The sequence below is a fragment of the Mauremys mutica genome, chromosome 1, assembly GCF_020497125.1.
Source record: "Mauremys mutica isolate MM-2020 ecotype Southern chromosome 1, ASM2049712v1, whole genome shotgun sequence".
Classification (NCBI taxonomy): Eukaryota; Metazoa; Chordata; order Testudines; family Geoemydidae; genus Mauremys; species Mauremys mutica.
In genome coordinates this window covers 92,476,744-92,494,430 of record NC_059072.1, presented here as the reverse complement: position 1 = coordinate 92,494,430, position 17,687 = coordinate 92,476,744, and the positions used below count along the sequence as shown (strand labels likewise).

Genomic DNA, 17,687 nt, shown 5'->3' with positions numbered 1-17,687 from the left:
ATTTTACAGGTGGAAAACTGAGCCACAGAGGTGAATTGATTTGCTAAGGTTATAAAGCAAGTCAGATACAGAGCTGTGAAGAGAATGTAGGTCTGAGTAACAACTCCCAGTTCATACTTTAATCAGTCTGAATTAAAACATGAAAAGAGACAGGGAGAGGTACTCTAGCAGTATTTAAAGGGTAATTTGTTATATTCAGGAGATGTCGAAACGGACTGCATTTCCTATACACAACCTACCTCTCACTCCTTACTAAACAGAGTGGCCAGTTCCCTTTTGCTATTCACTCTTACCAGGCGATAACATATGTTTGTGAGGATATGTTGTTGCATTTGCTAATGAAATCAAATATTTTGGAGAACTCCCTTTAAGCAAAAACATGTGTTCCAGGGAGGAAAAAATTCTGGTAAACTGCTGAGCCATACACATTTAGCAACAAAACTCTGTTTGGAGATATTGAAAATACTATGACTAAGCAAGATTGTGTTTCTGGGGCACAGCACTGGAAGTATTTTATTTGTTGCCAAAAATCCAAGCGTTTTATATAAAAATATAATAAATCTGGATTCAAGAACTAGTTTTTGGATGGTTATTCTTATGTGTTTAATAGAACTTGACTCATATCAAAGTGCTACTGGGTTTTAACTTGGATAGTCCATTCAGCAGAATTCTCTACTCCATTGTCTCTTGCCCTCCAGAAATAATTGGACACTGGCATTACTTTCTAGTTCGAGCCAGAAATCATCTCCTCTCTCCCCAGATCTGTGCACAGAGGGAATCTTCCATGTATGGGTCTCCTCATTCCTATATGGAAGGGGGAAATTTCTCTTCCAGACGACCTCATGGGTCAGAGGTATGCATGGGAAGGTGGTGTAGAGTAGTGGGCTTGGAGCAGGAGGAGCTGACTGAGCCAGGACATGCATCATACTCATGCCAGCCACATGGAGTTTCCCAGAAAAGATAATGCAGCTATGGGCACGAAGTGTCCCAGTGGAATGGCACCACTTATTCAGTTTACCAGGGAGCCGTGGGAGCCAGATCAGCTGAGGCAGTACAGAGCCTCCAGGTACATATCCCTAGACTTCCACAGGTCCCTCAGAATCCATGTTTGCTTGGGTGCAGGCCTCTAGCCTTTTCCATGGAGGCCAGCCTCCTCCTGAGCCCTGTACTGCAAGTTTCCCCATAGGAGGGATTGATCCTTGCCCTGGGGATTAAGGAGCTGTATTAAGTGATTACAGAATTGTCACAGATGCCCTGAGGTGGCGTGTTGCCTTGGATAACACTATATTTGCTAATGGTGCTGGAAATATTTATTTTCCTTTCAAAGTGAATTTAGTTAATAAAAGATGCTGGCCTGCCAGCTTCAGAGACTGTCCCCTATATATCCAGAGAGCTTTAGCAGGAGCACCATAAAAGCAAGTTACCAGAAAGCGGCTAATTCATTCTTTGTCCATTCAGTCCTTTGCCTTTCTGTTGAGTCTTGAAAGATGACTGATAATTAGTGCCAATTATAATGTAGACACTTTTATAGTAGTAAGGGGATGTCGTCATTTTTCCACAGGCCACAAAATAGCTTGCACAGTAACAGCTTTTAGTTACTGCCAATCTCAGGCCAACTTAAAGCAGTGATATCAGTGCAAGGCTCCATACGCCTGTTCTGTTACCACTTCTTCATTTCCCTAAACAGATTCTCATTCCACTCATGTTATACCACCTTTCATCCAATTATTTCACATATTACAATCAGAATTACTAATAATAAATTACTCTACAACACATGTTTAGTATTATTATCCCCACTGTACAGTTAGAAACTGAGACACAGTGGGATAGCTGGGTAAATAGACTTGAGTTGTTTTATTGTGTAACCTTTCATTGTGTTTTGTGAAAATGGATACATGAATTCTTTTGACATTGTATACTTTGTAGTTCCGGATTGCTTTCTAATAGTGTAACTAGTTGTTTTGGCATAGGGATAGAATATTTAGTGGGACTTGGCCAGATTGGTGCCATGTGTGTAAACTTAGGTAAATTAAATAAAGCATAGGCATTTTTAGCAATAGAGAGACCCAAATATGTTCTCTTTTGGTTATTCTTAACCCCGTGTGTGAGGTTTTACCTGACTTCATAATCCTGGTGTTCTCCAGAAACCAAGAGGTATCTCACTTCAGTTGCTTTCCCATGTAATTCAGTCCATATGTTTATTCCTCTGAGGAAGTAGTTTGACCTGATTTACTCCTAGATTCATAATTATGAAAGTTTCTACAGTGATAGAATTATAGGACATCATTAAGATTGAGCTGTTTACTAGCATAATCCTGCTATCAAATCTAATCTATGGATTATTTTATTAATATTTTATTAGATTGTGATAGCTCCTAAAGTGTGCTAAGCATTTTCCAGACATTCGAGAGGTCAGTCTCTCCCTGCCCCACAAAGCTTATGGTCTTCTAAGGACAGACAGCCAGAGGTAGGGGATGGAAAGCAAATAGAGGCTGTGTTTTTTCTAAAAGTCAACCTGCTATTTTACTTTATCTAGCTATCTTTTTGGAATGACAGATAAGTCCACATTTGTTTTAGGCCCCAATCCAGCAAACATGTATGTACTTAATTTTACTACCACAGAGTTGCATGAAATCAATGGGATTACTCAGGTAGTAAAGTGAAGCACACATGTACATGTTTGTAGGACCAGGGCCCTTGAGAACCAGAGCTTCTCAGAATTTTTACTTCTAACAATAACTTAGCTCTGTGAGTTGGTTGGGCAGTAAGGGGTGAATTTTTAAAGGTATTTGTGGCTAACTGTGCCTAAATACCTTTACAAATCTGGCACTAGTTCCTTACCAGATAGGTTCAGGGACTGCAACCTTTGTCTGTAGACTTACTGAAGCCACAATAAACTTAAGGGACACTCAATTTAAAAAAAAAAGTTTAAATTAGTCTTAGATACTGCATGTGTCTCTGAGTACCACTGCTGTTTGTGTGGGTTTACAAACAAACATTCTATTACAAAACATGTTTTTCTTTTTGCTGTTGCTGTGTGAAGGATCAATACAAGCAATAGGGGAAACTGACTCTACCGGAAGTGCTGTCAAATGCACAGAATTAAGAAACAAAAATAGTTTTTTAGTCTCTGTAATATTTTAGTTATTGTAACCTTAGGAATTATTTATAGCAACAAGAGGTAATAATGCGAGTCCGGTGAGCTTTAAGGTGATGCCTTTAACTGTGTGTAACCCCTTTGGGGTCTAGAGAGCATGGCCCCTTTAAATCTTTTTCCCAAGGGGGAGGGGAAGAGTAAGAAAAAGGAGGGAAACTCCAGGGGGCAGGGCTGGAGCTGGAGGGAGAGAGAGGAGAAGCAGCATGGCTGGCCCTGGAGAAGGAAGCAGAGAGAACCTGCCGGAGGCCTGAGCAGGACAGGCCCGATCGGGGACAGCCCAGGACAGGAGCCAGGAGGAGTCCTGTGCCGGGGGGAATCACCCGAGAAGGACAGGCCGGAGCTGGACCCAGTATCACGGCTGCCCGGAGCTGCCTGGGGCTGTGAGTACTGGGGCTTGTGACTGCACTGGGAATAAGGAGGGAGGCTGTTAGATAGTTAAGTGGGGAGGTGGTCGCTCTGTGTGGCTTTGCAGAGAGCGGCAGAAGAGGGCACTGGAGGGGTTTGCTGGGGAGAGTTCACTGGCGCCGAAGACGACCAGGAGCACCAAAGACTCACCACCGGACTGGAACTTTGCTCAGGCCTCCTGAACTCTGTGCGCAGACACATTGCTTAGTGTCTGCCCTTTCAGACTGTGCTACCACTGGGTCCGTGGGGCCTTGGTTTGAATGCAGCCCTGTTTTACTGCTCCCCCTATATTTCTCCTTGTTGTTTTTCTCCTCCCAGCCCTCTGTAAATAAATATCTCCCTTTGTTATGTCCATTGTACTTTTCCTGTGGGTGTGTGTGTTCACTCTGGGGGGTTTGGAACAGGTGCCCCTGCGGTGGAAGGGATTTCTCCTGCTGCATTCCTGCACGCGCTGTCTCTTGGCCAGAGCTGCCTGCAGAGCAGACTCCATCTTGGCTACGAGGGCGCTAAAGTTACATGTGACACTGACATAGCAATGTTCATCTTTTATGTGGAAAAACCCCTTTAGCCCACCTACTGTATTGTCAAAATACAGTTTCTATATGTTTGATAAGGACTACAAACTCATCTACTACACTGTATATATTATAATTTGTGGACTGCTCTCCAACAATCACATAGGGACCACCAACAAAAACTCAAGCACTCTTCCACAGCTTTCTCCTGTACATTGGCAAAAAGAAGCCCTGACATATCTTGTTATCCAACTCCTACTCCAAAACCAACATTGTCTCAGATTTCTAGGCTGCCTGGTCTATAAAGAATAATCTACCTCATCCTCCCTCCAAAGCATATAGTGGCTGTATTTAGTCGCAATACCGCCTTCACTCAGTTTGATAGGGCTCACATGTTAGTCCATAAATAAATTGTGTACCTTTTATCCTTGCCTGAAAATACACAGAAGCCACCTAACAAGATATTTATATCCTGAGACTGAAGGTTAAACAATATATAATATGGCAGCTGAGACTGAGTTCAGAGAGCAGGTTGTTTGTAACACCAATGAATTTCAGACTTTTAATCTTAAAAAAAACCAACCAGTTTATTGTAACATGGCACACCCCTCCCCCTTTAACCAAGTGGGTGTGCCTGCACACTCTGTGGTGTGTCTTTAGTGACTCAGCCCTCCAGCCGAGTCTCACACAGTCTGGGTACGTCTACACTACGGGACTATTCCGAATTTGCATAAACCGGTTTTGTAAAACAGATTTTATAAAATCGAGTGCGCGCGGCCACACTAAACACATTAAATCGGTGGTGTGCGTCCATGGTCCGAGGCTAGCGTCGATTTCTGGAGCGTTGCACTGTGGGTAGCTATTCCCTAGCTATCCCATAGTTCCCGCAGCCTCCCCCGCCCCTTGGAACTTCCGGGTTGAGATCCCAGTGCCTGATGGGGCAAAAATCATTGTCGCGGGTGGTTCTGGGTAAATGTCGTCAGTCACTCCTTCGTCTGGGAAAGCAACGGCAGACAAGCATTTCGCGCCTTTTTCCCCTGGATTGCCCTGGCAGATGCCATAGCATGGGCAATCATGAGCTTTTTTTGCCGTTTGTGACTCTCACCGTATGTGTACTAGATGCCAGCTCACACAGGCGATTCAGCAGCGCTACACAGAAGCATGCTTTTTGCTTTTGCATGACAGCAGAGATGGTTTACTAGCCATATTGCACCATCCAAACCCTTCCATAAATTGGAACTGAGGGATGATCATGGCTACCAGTCCTTTTGTACCATTTGCTGTTAGTGCCCCTGGTCAATCAGCCATGGGGCGCAAAAGCCAAGAGTGGTTACTAGCCATATTGTACCTTCCATCGTTTTGTACCATTGGCTGCTGTCATAAGTGCCCCTGGCCGATCAGCCAGGGGCGCAAAAGCAAAAATTGGGAATGAACTCCCTGAGTCAATCCCTCCTTTTTGGTATCTAAAAATAGAATCAGTGCTGCCTAATATAGGCAAGTGTGCTGGAGAACCACCTGCTCTGTGTCAGAGCCCGCAGAAATTATTATCTGTATGCTATTCACAAGGGGGTGCTCCTGTAACAACCCCACCTGTTGATTCCGTTCTTCCCCCAGCCTTTCTTGGCTACCGTAGCATTGTCCCCCCACTTGTGTGGATGAATTAATAAAGAATGCAGGAATAAGACACACTGACTTGTTAGTGAGAAATGAGTGGAAGGCAGCCTCCAGCTGCTATGATAGTCCAGACAGGACATTTAAGCAGTGTGTAGGAGAGAAGCCCAGCATCCCACTGCTAGTCCAGGGGCAACTGAATCTTTTTCTTTTACACATGAAGGGTGGGGGCTGATGGAGCTCAGCCCCCTGTTGCTATGATGAGGATCGGTTACCAGCCATATTGCACCATCCATCCACCAGAAAAAATTAGGGCCAAATAGGCTGATGACGAGGACGGTTACCAGTCCTTTTGTACCATCAGCTGAGGCTGATGATGAGGATGGATTTCCATCTTTTGCACGATCAGCTTATGCTGATGATGAAGATAGATTTCCATCCTTTTGTACCATCAGCCGCCCATGGCGGGGGGGGGAGCAATGGATGTTGGTGTTGAGTTGCTGCACTATCGCGTCTATCTGCAGCATTCAGTAAAAGATAGGGTGACATGTAAAAGAGTCAGAGGATTGTTTTTACCCTTTCGCTTCTGGGGTGGGTGGGGGGTGGGTGAGTAGATTGTCAAGCTATGCCCTGACCCCCGGCACTGTGTTTTGACCCTAGAAGCATTTGGAGCTCAGCCAAGAATGCAAATAATTTTAGGAGGCTGCAGGAACTGTGGGGATAGCTTCAGTCCTCCAGTCCATGCGCATCCATTTGATTCTTTGGCTTTCCGTTACGCTTGTCACGCTGCCAGTGCGCTGAGTCCCTGCTATGGCGTCTGTCTGGAGATTTTTAAAAAAAGGATTCTGAATTTCATCTTCTGTAACGGAGCGCTGATAGAACGGATAGAACGGATTTGCCTGCCCTTACAGCGATCACATCCGCATGTCCATGCGGGAGCTCTTTTTTTTATTTTGATTTCGGACTGCATCGCCACCCGTGCTGATCGGAGCTCCACGCTGGGCAAACAGGAAATATTCAAAAGTTCGCGGGGCTTTTCCTGTTTACCTGACCACTGCATCCGAGTTCAGATTGCGGTCCAGAGCGGTCACTGGTGCACTGTGGGATAGCTCCCGGAGGCCAATACCGTCGATCAGCGTCCACACTAACCCTAATCCGATATGTTAATACCGATACTAGCGTTACTCCTCTCGTTAGGGAGGAGTACAGAAACCGGTTTAAAGAGCCATTAAAATCGATATAAGGTGCCTCCTAGTGTGGACGGTTTTGGCGTTAAATCGGTTTTACGCTCCTAAAACCGATTTAAACGCCTAGTGTAGACCAGGCCTCTGTGATGAAAGCAAAGCAGAACCCCTTCTAGGGTTCAAGTCCACCAAGGGTCTCTCTTAGTGCCTCCTATAATGTCTCCCACAAGTTGTCCCTGCTCCAGGATCGAGCAGTGCCCCAGGGCTCCCTCCCTAGTGACACAATTTTCACCCTCTTAGGGTCTTCCCACCCACTACTCCAGGTCCCAGCCCAGGGACCCTATTGATAGCAGCTGTTTGCTGTGTCCCTTTATCACCCTCTTCACCCTTACCTCAGGGCGTTGTCCTGACAATCACTACAACCAGTTCAGGACTCCTTCTCAATCTCCCTGGCTTCTGGCAGTATTCTGTCAGCCAAGGTACAGCAGCTCTATCCACACTCCTCCAGCTCTAACAGGGAACTGCTCTGGCAGGCCTTGCAGCTCTTCTTATACTAGCCTGCTGGGCCCTGATTGGTTGCATCCCACACAGCCGCTCTAGGCAGCTTGGAGGACCTCTCTACTGGCCTTTTTGGGGGTGGCAGGGCCACAAGGCCTCCAGCAGGGGTGGATTAGGCCCTGAGGCACCCATCACACTTACTCTTAGCTTTGAATTTCCTGGATTTCAAAATATTTATTTTTTCTATAACTTCAATGTTTTCACAAGACTTTATTCTTAGATAAACTATCTGTCTTAAAGATTTATCTTGGAAAATGTGCTATAGAAGCAACTTTGGAAGAGTCTGAGCAAAACCTCATTTGCATAGTCCCTTTTGGTGCTGGGGGAGACACCAACAAGCTGCCTTAAAACAAACGCTGAATGAGGGAAACTTGTTGAGGTCAGCCGAGGGAAAGAATGGGAAGTTGTTGGGAGGTTATAAACTTGCATTTATTCTTTCTCTCATCTTTTTTCTGAAAATGGCTCTCTTGCTTTGGTGCATCTTGAAGATTACTCCTGAGGGCATTCTGCACCAAAAGATTCAAAATATTTTGCACAAAATATTAAATTCTGCAAATTTTATGTCAAATGTGGAGGCTCTGGCACGGCATTGGGGAGCACAAGCCACTGGCTGCACGGATGTGGGAGATCACTGTGTAGCTCTCCCCACCTGGGATACTGACTCAGTGGTGAGGTTGCACCCTACCATGACAGCAGAAGGACCAGGCCTGCCCTAGAAACACCTCAGGGCCCTGCCCCTCCATGCCAGGTGTAGGCAGGCAGGCTCAGCAAGGCAGGATCCAAGTGTGCAGGGGCTTAGTGTGGGGGGATCCAGATGTGGGTTGAGAGAGAGTTCTGTGTGTGGCAATCTGGGTGCAGGCAGCTCAGTGAGGGATCCAGGTGTATGGCGGGGATCTGGATGCACAGGGGCTTGTTGAGGGGGTTCTGGGTGCAATGGTAATGGGACTCTGCAGGACTAGCAGCTGAGCCTGGTGTAGGGTAGGAGCCACCAGCTGAGTCTTCCCCAATTCTGCCTCCTGTCTCACAATAATTTACTTCTCTGCCGGCTGCCCATGGGAATTTTATGAATCTCAGTGGGGCCAAAACTGGGACTTGTGCCTAATCCCCAGAGTTAGGTGCCAAAGTCTAGCATTTAGGAGCCTAAGTGCCTTTGTCTTCCCACCCCACCCCCACACCTCTTAGAGCTCCCACAACACTCACATACTGAGGAAGCAGGAAAAGGGTATAAAAAACCCCACAAACTCCCTCTCAAATTCATGTAAAGACACCTACAGAGTACAAAAACATGCAAAAAATATAGTATTGAAAAATGATTCATTGACAAGCTAACATAAGAGGCACTAAATTCTTAATAAATAGCCCATGCAGACCAACTGAAATTACATTTCTATTTAAAAATATGCAGGCCTATGCGTCATTTACATTTTCAACTTACAAAAGCAAAGCAAATAAACACAAAAACAAACAAACCACCCCCTCCTCTAAACCTTGCTGCAGGGTAGTTCCTGGGTAATACCCTGACTAGAGCTAAAGATTTTAGGAACTCTTGGCCAGTCAATCTCCATTAAAATGCAAAAAGGCTGACTGATGGTTATTAATTAAATATTGTAACTTAGCATTAACATAAGAGATTTGCTGTGGGTTCATACCAAGCCTAGAAGGGGGAATGTGTGTATATTTGAAATACATGGTATAATTTTATGTATATAAAATATCACTTTATATATGAATAAATTATAGTTCTGTTTAATACATGTGGGCCAAATTGTTTTGTAATTTGGTGTAAATCTGCAGTAACTTCTATGCCACTGAGCTAAACTATGCATTATAGATAGTGAATAGCAGTAGATAAGGTATATCTTAACTTTAGTAAGGCTTTTGATACTACCTCGCATGACTGTCTCACAAACAAGCTAGAGAAATACAACCTAGATGGAACTACTATAAGATGGGTGCATAACTGGTTGGAAAACCATTCCCAGAGTAGTTATCAGTGGTTCACAGTCAAGTTGGAAGGGCATATCAAGTGGGGTCCCACAGGGATCAGTTCTGGGTCCAGTTCTGTTCCATATCTTCATCAATGATTTAGGTAATTACAGAGAGAGTACACTTCTAAAAAGTTCGCAGACAATACCAAGCTGGGAGGGGTTGCCAGTGCTTTGGAAGATAGAATTAAAATTCAAAATGATCTGGACAAACTGGAGAAATGGTCTGAAGTAAATAGGATGAAATTCAATAAGAACAAATGCAAAGTACTTCACTTAGGAAGGAACAATCAGTTGCACACAGGGGCGGCTCTAGGGATTTTGCCTCCCCAAGCATGGCAGGCAGGCTGCCTCTGGTGGCTTGCCTGCGGAGGGTCCGCTGGTCCCGCGGCTTCAGCGGACCAGGCGGGAGATCCACCGAAGCCGCGGGACCAGCGGACCCTCCGCAGGCAAGCCACCGAGGGCAGCCTGCCTGCCACCTTTGCGGCGCCAGCAGAGCGCCCCCCACGGCTTGCCGCCCCAAGCACGTGCTTGACGTGCTGCGGCCTGGAGCTGCCCCTGGTTGCACACATACAAAATGGGGAAGACTGCCTAGGAAAGAATACTGTGGAAAGGGATCTGGGGGTCATAGTGGAGCACAAGCTAAATATGAGTTAACAGTGTAACACTGCAAAAAAAAAAAAAAAGGCAAACAATTCTGGGATGTATTAGCAGTACTGTAAGCAAGACATGAGAAGTAATTCTTCTGCTCTACTCCACGCTGATTAGGCCTCCGCTGGAGTACTGTGTCCAGTTCTGGGTACCACATTTCAGGAAAGATGTGGACAAACTGGAGAAAGTCCAGAGAACAGGAACAAAAATGATCAAAGGTCTACAAAACATGACCTATGAGGGAAGGTTGAAAAAAAAAAGTTTGTTTAGTCTGGAGAAGAGAAGACTGAGAAGGGACGTGATAACCGTTTTCAAGTACATAAAAGGTTGTTACAAAGAGGAGGGAGAAAAAATGTTCTCCTTAACCTCTGAGGCTAGGACAAGAAGCAATGGGCTTAAATTGCAGCAAAGACAGTTTAGGGTGGCCATTAGGAAAAACTTCCTAACTGTCAAGGTAGTTAAGCATTGGAATAAATTGCCTAGGGAAGTTGTGGAATCTTTATCATTGGAGATTTAAGAGCAAGTTAAACAAACGCCTGTCTGGGATGGACTGGAAATACTTAGTCCTGCCATGAGTGCAAGGGACTGGACTAGATAACCTCTCGAGGTCCCTTCCAGTCCTACGATTCTATGATTTTCTTCTGTTCAATGCCTCTTGAAAAGCCATGTGTATCACAAGGCTTTCAAATACAAACCCACATGTGAATATACTACTATCACCCTTCCAATTTTTTTATTTCCTGTGACAGGGCAACCAACTCCCATCAGGCATGTATGTCCCTGGCTGGTGGATAGGGGAACATCCTGCAGAGGCAGAACAGCTGCAATTTTCCAGTAAACAGCTGCAGAGCAACTGGTGGCATCTCTTAGCAGGGCACGGTGGGATAGCTGGTGGTGTCACTACCGCTCTCAAATGCCACATAGATCCTATGATAAGTATAGGAAAGCAAATAAACACTGCCTTAAAATAAGTTTTGCCAGGGCAGGTGAGGCTTGGTAGCCTCAACAGGGATCTAGGAGGAGGGAAACACCCATTTCAAACCAAGGATGCCGGCTTGGACTGAGGACCCAAAAAGCTTGTCCAATAGATATGCTCATGTGAACTGATATCAATGTCACATGATGTTCATGTCAAATGGCTAGGGTGTTCCCTGCAAGAGACTTACACCAGTCTTGTCTGAATATTGTAACTGGGCAATGGCCGTTAAAATTAAAGAAGCAAGTTGGTAAGCGGCGAGAGCTGAGATATGCAAGTTGAAACACGGGAACGGTGACTGGAAGAGACTTGGAGGTATTTGAGGTCTTAAAGAGAATAGTAAAAGTGGCACGTGTACAAAGGACTACATGGAAAAGGTGTAAGCCAAGATACTAGTGGAGGGTCACAAAATCTACTATTCAGAGAGTTCAACCTCTTATAATGGTGTTGGAGTTATGCTGAATTATACCATGCACAGGCATATGACTGAGGTTTCCAGAAGGTCAAACCAACTAATATGTTGAACTGAACCGGGGATAGGTAAATAGCCATATAAGTGGGCATGCACCACAGCTAGGATAGAATCAAAAGGTCAGGAGTTTTTAAGATGAGTTATTGTGCCTTATTGGAAACATCATCCAATGAGAGAGGAGCAGATCTAAATGCACATGTTGGAACTGTGAAGAATGGGTACGAAGCAGTCCACAGAGGGCATGGCATTGCCCAGAAACGTCAAGGTGGAAATAGTCTTACAGACTTTTCTGGCACTGGACTTGGTGATTGTAAACACACTCTTTCTGAAGAGGGAAAGCCACCTAATAACCTATGCCAGTGGTGTCAAACTGATTTCTTCTTAACAAGAAGAGATAGTTCATGAATAATTACTAGTAAGGTAATACCCAGCTATGGCAGAGTGCTGGGAAACAGCTGAGCCAGCACTCTGGTCACTTCAACACAGATTAATCCACCCTGCCTCTCCCAGATAGATCTGACAAGGCCCAATTAGTGTATTAGAATGAGTTGGGGGAGGACTAATGAGCAAATTGGCCCATTAACACAGGAGGTATAAAGGCACAGGAAAAGAGCAGGGCTGGCTCCAGGCATCAGCACAGCAAGCTGGTGCTTGGGGTGGCCCATGGAAGGGGACGGCACATCCGGGTCTTCGGTGGCAGGTCCCTCAGTCCCTCTCAGAGGGAAGAACTGGCTGCCGAATTGCCACCAAATAATGAATCATAGAATCATAGAATCTCAGGCCTTCTCTACACTACAAGACTATTTCAAATCTACTTAAGTCGAATTTGTGGATTCGACCTTATGAAGTCGAATTTGTGTATCCACAGTAAATACACTAATTCGAATTTCTGAGTCCACAGTAACGGGGCTGGCGTCGACTTTGGAAGCGGTGCACTGTGGGAAGCTATCCCACAGTTCCCGCAGTCCCCGCTGCCCATTGGAATGCTGGGTAGAGCTCCCAATGCCTCCTGGGGGAAAAATGTGTCGAGGGTGCTTTTGGGTAACTGTTGTCATTGAACCGTCAATCACGCCCTCCCTCCCTGAAAGCTCCGGCGGGAAATCTGTTCGCGCCCTTCTCTTGTCAGTTACAGTGCGTACGCCACAGCACTGCGAGCATGGAGCCCGCTGCGATCATTGCTGCACTTATGGCCGTTGTCAACTCCTCGCACCTTATCATCCACCTCTTCCACAGTCAGCTGCTGAGAAATCGGGCGAGGAGGCTCCGGCAGCGCGGTGAGGACAGGAATTCACAGAGTGGCGCAGACCTCTCACAAAGCAGGGTACGCCGTGCCGTGGAGATCATGGTGGCAATGGGTCAAGTTCATGGTATGGAACGGCGATTCTGGGCCCGGGAAACAAGCACGGACTGGTGGGACCGCATAGTGCTGCAGGTCTGGGATGAATCACAGTGGCTGCGAAACTTCAGGATGCGTAAGGGCACTTTCCTTGAACTCTGTGACTTGCTGTCCCCTGCCCTGAAGCGCCAGGACACCCGGATGCGAGCAGCCCTGAGTGTGCAGAAGCGAGTGGCCATAGCCCTCTGGAAACTTGCAACGCCAGACAGCTACCGGTCAGTAGCGAACCACTTTGGCGTGGGCAAATCTACCATGGGGGTTGCTGTGATTGAAGTAGCCCACGCAATCGTTGAGCAACTTCTCTCAAAGGTAGTGACTCTCGGAAACGTCCAGGACATCATAGATGGCTTCGCCGCGATGGGATTCCCAAACTGTGGTGGGGCTATAGATGGGACTCACATCCCTATCCTGGCACCAGCCCACCAGGCCAGCGAGTACATTAACCGAAAGGGCTACTTTTCAATGGTGCTGCAAGCACTGGTAGACCATAGGGGACGTTTTACCAACATCTTCGTTGGGTGGGCGGGCAAGGTTCATGACGCGCGTGTGTTCAGGAACTCTGGTCTGTTTAGACGCCTCCAGGCAGGTACTTTCTTCCCGGACCACAAAATAACGGTTGGGGATGTGCAGATGCCTACAGTGATCCTCGGGGACCCAGCCTACCCGCTAATGCCCTGGCTCATGAAGCCCTATACAGGCGCCTTGGACAGAGAGAAGGAACTCTTCAACTACCGGCTGAGCAAGTGCAGAATGGTGGTGGAGTGTGCTTTCGGACGTCTCAAGGGGAGATGGCAGAGCTTACTGACTCGCTCGGACATCAGCGAAAAGAATATCCCCGTAGTTATTGCTGCTTGCTGTGTGCTACACAATCTCTGTGAGAGCAAGGGCGAGACCTTTTTGTCCGGATGGGAGGTTGAGGCAAATCGCCTGGCTGCAGTTTACGCTCAGCCAGACACCCGTGCCGAGAGAATATCCCAGCGGGAAGCGCTGTGTATCCGGGAGGCTTTGAAAGCAAGTTTCCTCGGAGAGCAGGGTAACCTATGACTCTCCACTTGCTTTCAAGAGAAACTGACCCTGGGCCTGTGTCTGTATGTGTCGATTTCGATCTGCGGTTACATACCCCGTTCTCCAAGTTTCCCCCACTTCCAAAGCACGTTTTAAAGCAAATTAATTGTAACGCTCATTATTAATAAATCTTTGTTTTACTTTGCATTTCTGTTCAGGTGTTGAAACATGGACGCATACTGTGCTGGGCACGGTGTGCACTGATGTACAGACCGCTTGTTCCATAGAGGAATGACATCCTCCTGCTCCTACATAGGTCTCTGGGGTGGGGGACGGTTGCAAGTGGTTGTGCATGAAGGGGAGGGTTTGCAGGAAGGGGTGGGTTTGCAGGAAGGGGCGAGTGGTGCCTTCTTTGGATAGGGGTTTGGATGATGGCAGTGGGCTGCGGGTTTGGGCGTAGGAAGGGGTGAGGGGTGTGGGGGAAGGGTGAGTATCTGTCCGTGGATGAGGGCTCTTGTTGGGGCTCAGGGCAGCGGAGAGGCTCGTTGCTACGGTGGAAGTGCATGGTAAGGGCAGCGTGCCTTAACATTAAGGGGGTGGCAGGCGCTAGGACCCTGGACAAGCATACACATCACAGAATGACCCGGGGCAGCATACACCACACAGAGTGACCCTGGTGCCTACTGACTGCAGTGTGTGTGTGCCCTGCAGTTGATCATGCCCCCAAGTCTGTACCCTGGTAATGTAGGCTATACCGTGCAATTATAAATCCCCTCCCCCCCCTACACAAAAAAATCCTCTGACACGAAAGACGTGACCGAAACAGTGAATAACAGCAAACAGCTTTTAATAATCTAATACACAGTGGGGGGATGAAACTTGGATTTGGGACTGGGTGAGCCTGTAAGGGAAGCACTTCTACAAATTTATAGCGTGAGAGGTGTGTGGTACATTAGCGCTATGCAGTGGTGCAGTGACAGTTCTCACGGCCCCTACCGCCCCTCCGTCTTGTACTTTTGGGTGAGGGGGGGGCAGGACTTCTTGGCGGGGGAGGGCGGTTGCAGATACACTGCAGGGGGGCTCTGTCCTCCTGCCTGCGGTCCTGCAGAACATCAACAAGGCGCCGGAGCGTGTCCGTTTGCTCCCTCATTAGCCCAAGCAGCGTTTGAGTCGCCTGCTGGTCTTCCTGCCGCCACCTATCCTCCCGTTCGATGTGTGTGCGATGCTGTTGACATAGGGTCTCCCTCCACTGTCTCTGCTCTGCTGCCTCGGCTCTGGAGCAGGCCATCAGTTCCGCGAACATCTCGTCCCTAGTCTTTTTCTTTCGCCGCCTAATCTGCGCCAGCCTCTGCGAGGGGGATGCCGGGGCAGTCCGGGAAAGAGCCGAAGCTGTGTGATGGGAAAAGTAAGTGATTTCCTTGAACAGATACATGTTTGCGAACAGTGAACACAGTCTAGTCAGTTTCTCTGAACAAGACCATACAGGGCAACAAGTCTCACGAGATCTCAGGACAAGTTCGAGATTTCGGAATACACTCTCATTGGCTGCGGCATTGCACAGGAGAGCGGACAAGTGGGGAGAGACAGCTGAATCCGTCTAGCAGACAGTCCTGGTAAGCCTTACAGCAGGGGGCCTTACAGTACATTCTGCTTATCAGTTAATGGATAGCTGTGCCCTCCCGCTAAAGGCAATCTGGAAATCATATACTCTGACCCTTTTCCAGCCACTCCCGCCAGTGCACGGGAAAGATCAATGTATGCTTTTCCTATGTGGCCTACAACACGTGGCTGTTAAGCGAGGGTCATTGTTATGCAAAGTAAAAGTCAACCATTCACAACAGTAACAATACACTAATTGCCCTAATTAGATGCAGCATTTCATGAACGAGATCACCCTGAGGCGGGTCCCTCGGAGTCACAAAGAGCGGATGCTAAGGGAAGCCCTGCAGAGACCAGGACCATATGCGGCCATGCTTGTGGAGGCAATGATTCCCATGTACATAAGGATGTCCTGGCGCGGAAGAGTGTGCTTCCACGGAGCACCCAACAAGGCACCTCTCCCCAGGAACCTCCTGCGGAGGCTTTTCGAGGACCTAAATGAGACCTTTCTTGAATTGTCCCTGGAGGATTATTGTTCAATCCCTATATGTGTGGACCTACTTTTCATATAGTTTTTCATTGAAAATTTTATATATAGTATTTCTATTTTTTTATACCTGTTTTATAAAAAATAAATGTTTACATGTTTATAGCACTTACCGCCTGATCCTTCCCCTGATTCAGAGTCCGGGTTAACGGCCGGGGAGGGTTGGTAGGGGATCTCTGTGAGGGTGATGAAGAGATCCTGGCTGTCAGGAAAAGCGGTATTGTGTTCGCTGTCGCCTGCGCCGTCCTCCACAGACCCTTCCTCATCTTCCCCATCGGCGAACATCGAGGAGGAACTGTCCAGGTTCACTATGCCATCCACTGAGTCCACGGTCACTGGTGGGGCAGTGGTGGCAGACCCACCTAGAATGGCATGCAGTGCCTCGTAGAAGCGGCATGTCTGGGGCTGGGCTCCGGAGCGTCCGTTTGCCGCTCTGACTTTTTGGTAGCCTTGTCTCAGGTCCTTGATTTTCACGCGGCACTGCATTGCATCCCGGCTGTATCCTTTCTCTATCATTGCTTTGGAGACCTTCTCGAAGGTCTTTGCATTCCGCTTGTTGGAGCGTAGCTCCGACAGCACAGACTCCTCGCCCCACACACCGATCAGATCCAGGACTTCCCAGTCTGTCCATGCTGGAGACCTCTTTCTATTCTTGGATTGGCCGGACTCCTCTGCTGGAGAGCTCTGCATCGTTGCAGGTGCTGCGGAGCTCGCCCCGATGTCCAGCCAGGACGTCAGATTCAAAGTGCCCAGACAGGAAAAGGAATTCAAATTTTCCCGGGTCATTTCCTGTGTGGCTGGTCAGAGAATCCAAGCTCGGACTGCTGTCCAGAGCGTCAACAGAGTGGTGCACTGTGGGATAGCTCCCGGAGCTACTAAGTTCGATTTGCATCCACACCTAGCCTAATTCGAGCTAGCCATGTCGAATTTAGCGTTACTCCACCTGTCGGGGTGGAGTACCGAATTCGAACTAAAGAGCCCTCTAGTTCGAATTAAATGGCTTCCTGGTGTGGACGGTTGAGCGGTTAGTTCGAATTAACGCTGCTAAATTCGATTTAAAGTCCTAGTGTAGACCAGGCCTCAGGGTTGGAAGGGACCTCAGGAGGTCATCTAGTCCAACCCCCTGCTCAAAGCAGGACCAAACCCAACTAAATCATCCCAGCCAGGGCTTTGTCAAGCCTGACCTTAAAAACCTCTAAGGAAGGAGATTCCACCACCTCCCTAGGTAACCCATTCCAGTTCTTCACCACCCTACTAGTGAAGCAGCATGGTGGAGTTGCTGCCGAAGTACTTTCCCCCCGCCCCCTCCTCTTCGCTGCTTGGGGCAGCAAAAAAGCTGGAGCTGACCCTGGAAAAGAGTGCAGGAGAGAGAGAGACAAGCTAGCTGAGCCAGAACCACAAAGGATCTCTGGGTAGGGATCTCTTCCCTTTTTTCTCCTTGGTAGAGAACTGAGGAGAAACCTGAAACTGTAAATAATTATGGTGTATGGATCAGTAATGTGGTGGGAAAAGCAAATGTAAATAGACTGCACTGGGGTGTTTAACAACTGAAGGTCTCTGAGTCTGCATAGAGAGAGCAGAAGACAGGAGTGGGACATCACCGTGTCACCCCCGTGGGAGTGT

At 47.5% G+C, this 17,687-nt stretch overlaps 1 long non-coding RNA gene across 3 annotated transcripts in view; it reads right to left on the bottom strand.

Moving 5' to 3' along the window:
- Nucleotides 1-17,687, bottom strand: part of LOC123346923 — a 36,129-nt gene that overhangs the window by 13,459 nt on the left and 4,983 nt on the right. For 2 of the 3 annotated variants that reach the window (XR_006573020.1, XR_006573022.1), the window contains exon 1: nt 7,268-7,397. The exons of the other annotated variant lie outside the window; for it this stretch is intronic. This is a non-coding gene — a long non-coding RNA (uncharacterized LOC123346923). Of the gene's footprint in view, nt 1-7,267; nt 7,398-17,687 lie in introns of those variants that run through there. 3 annotated transcript variants of the gene reach the window in all.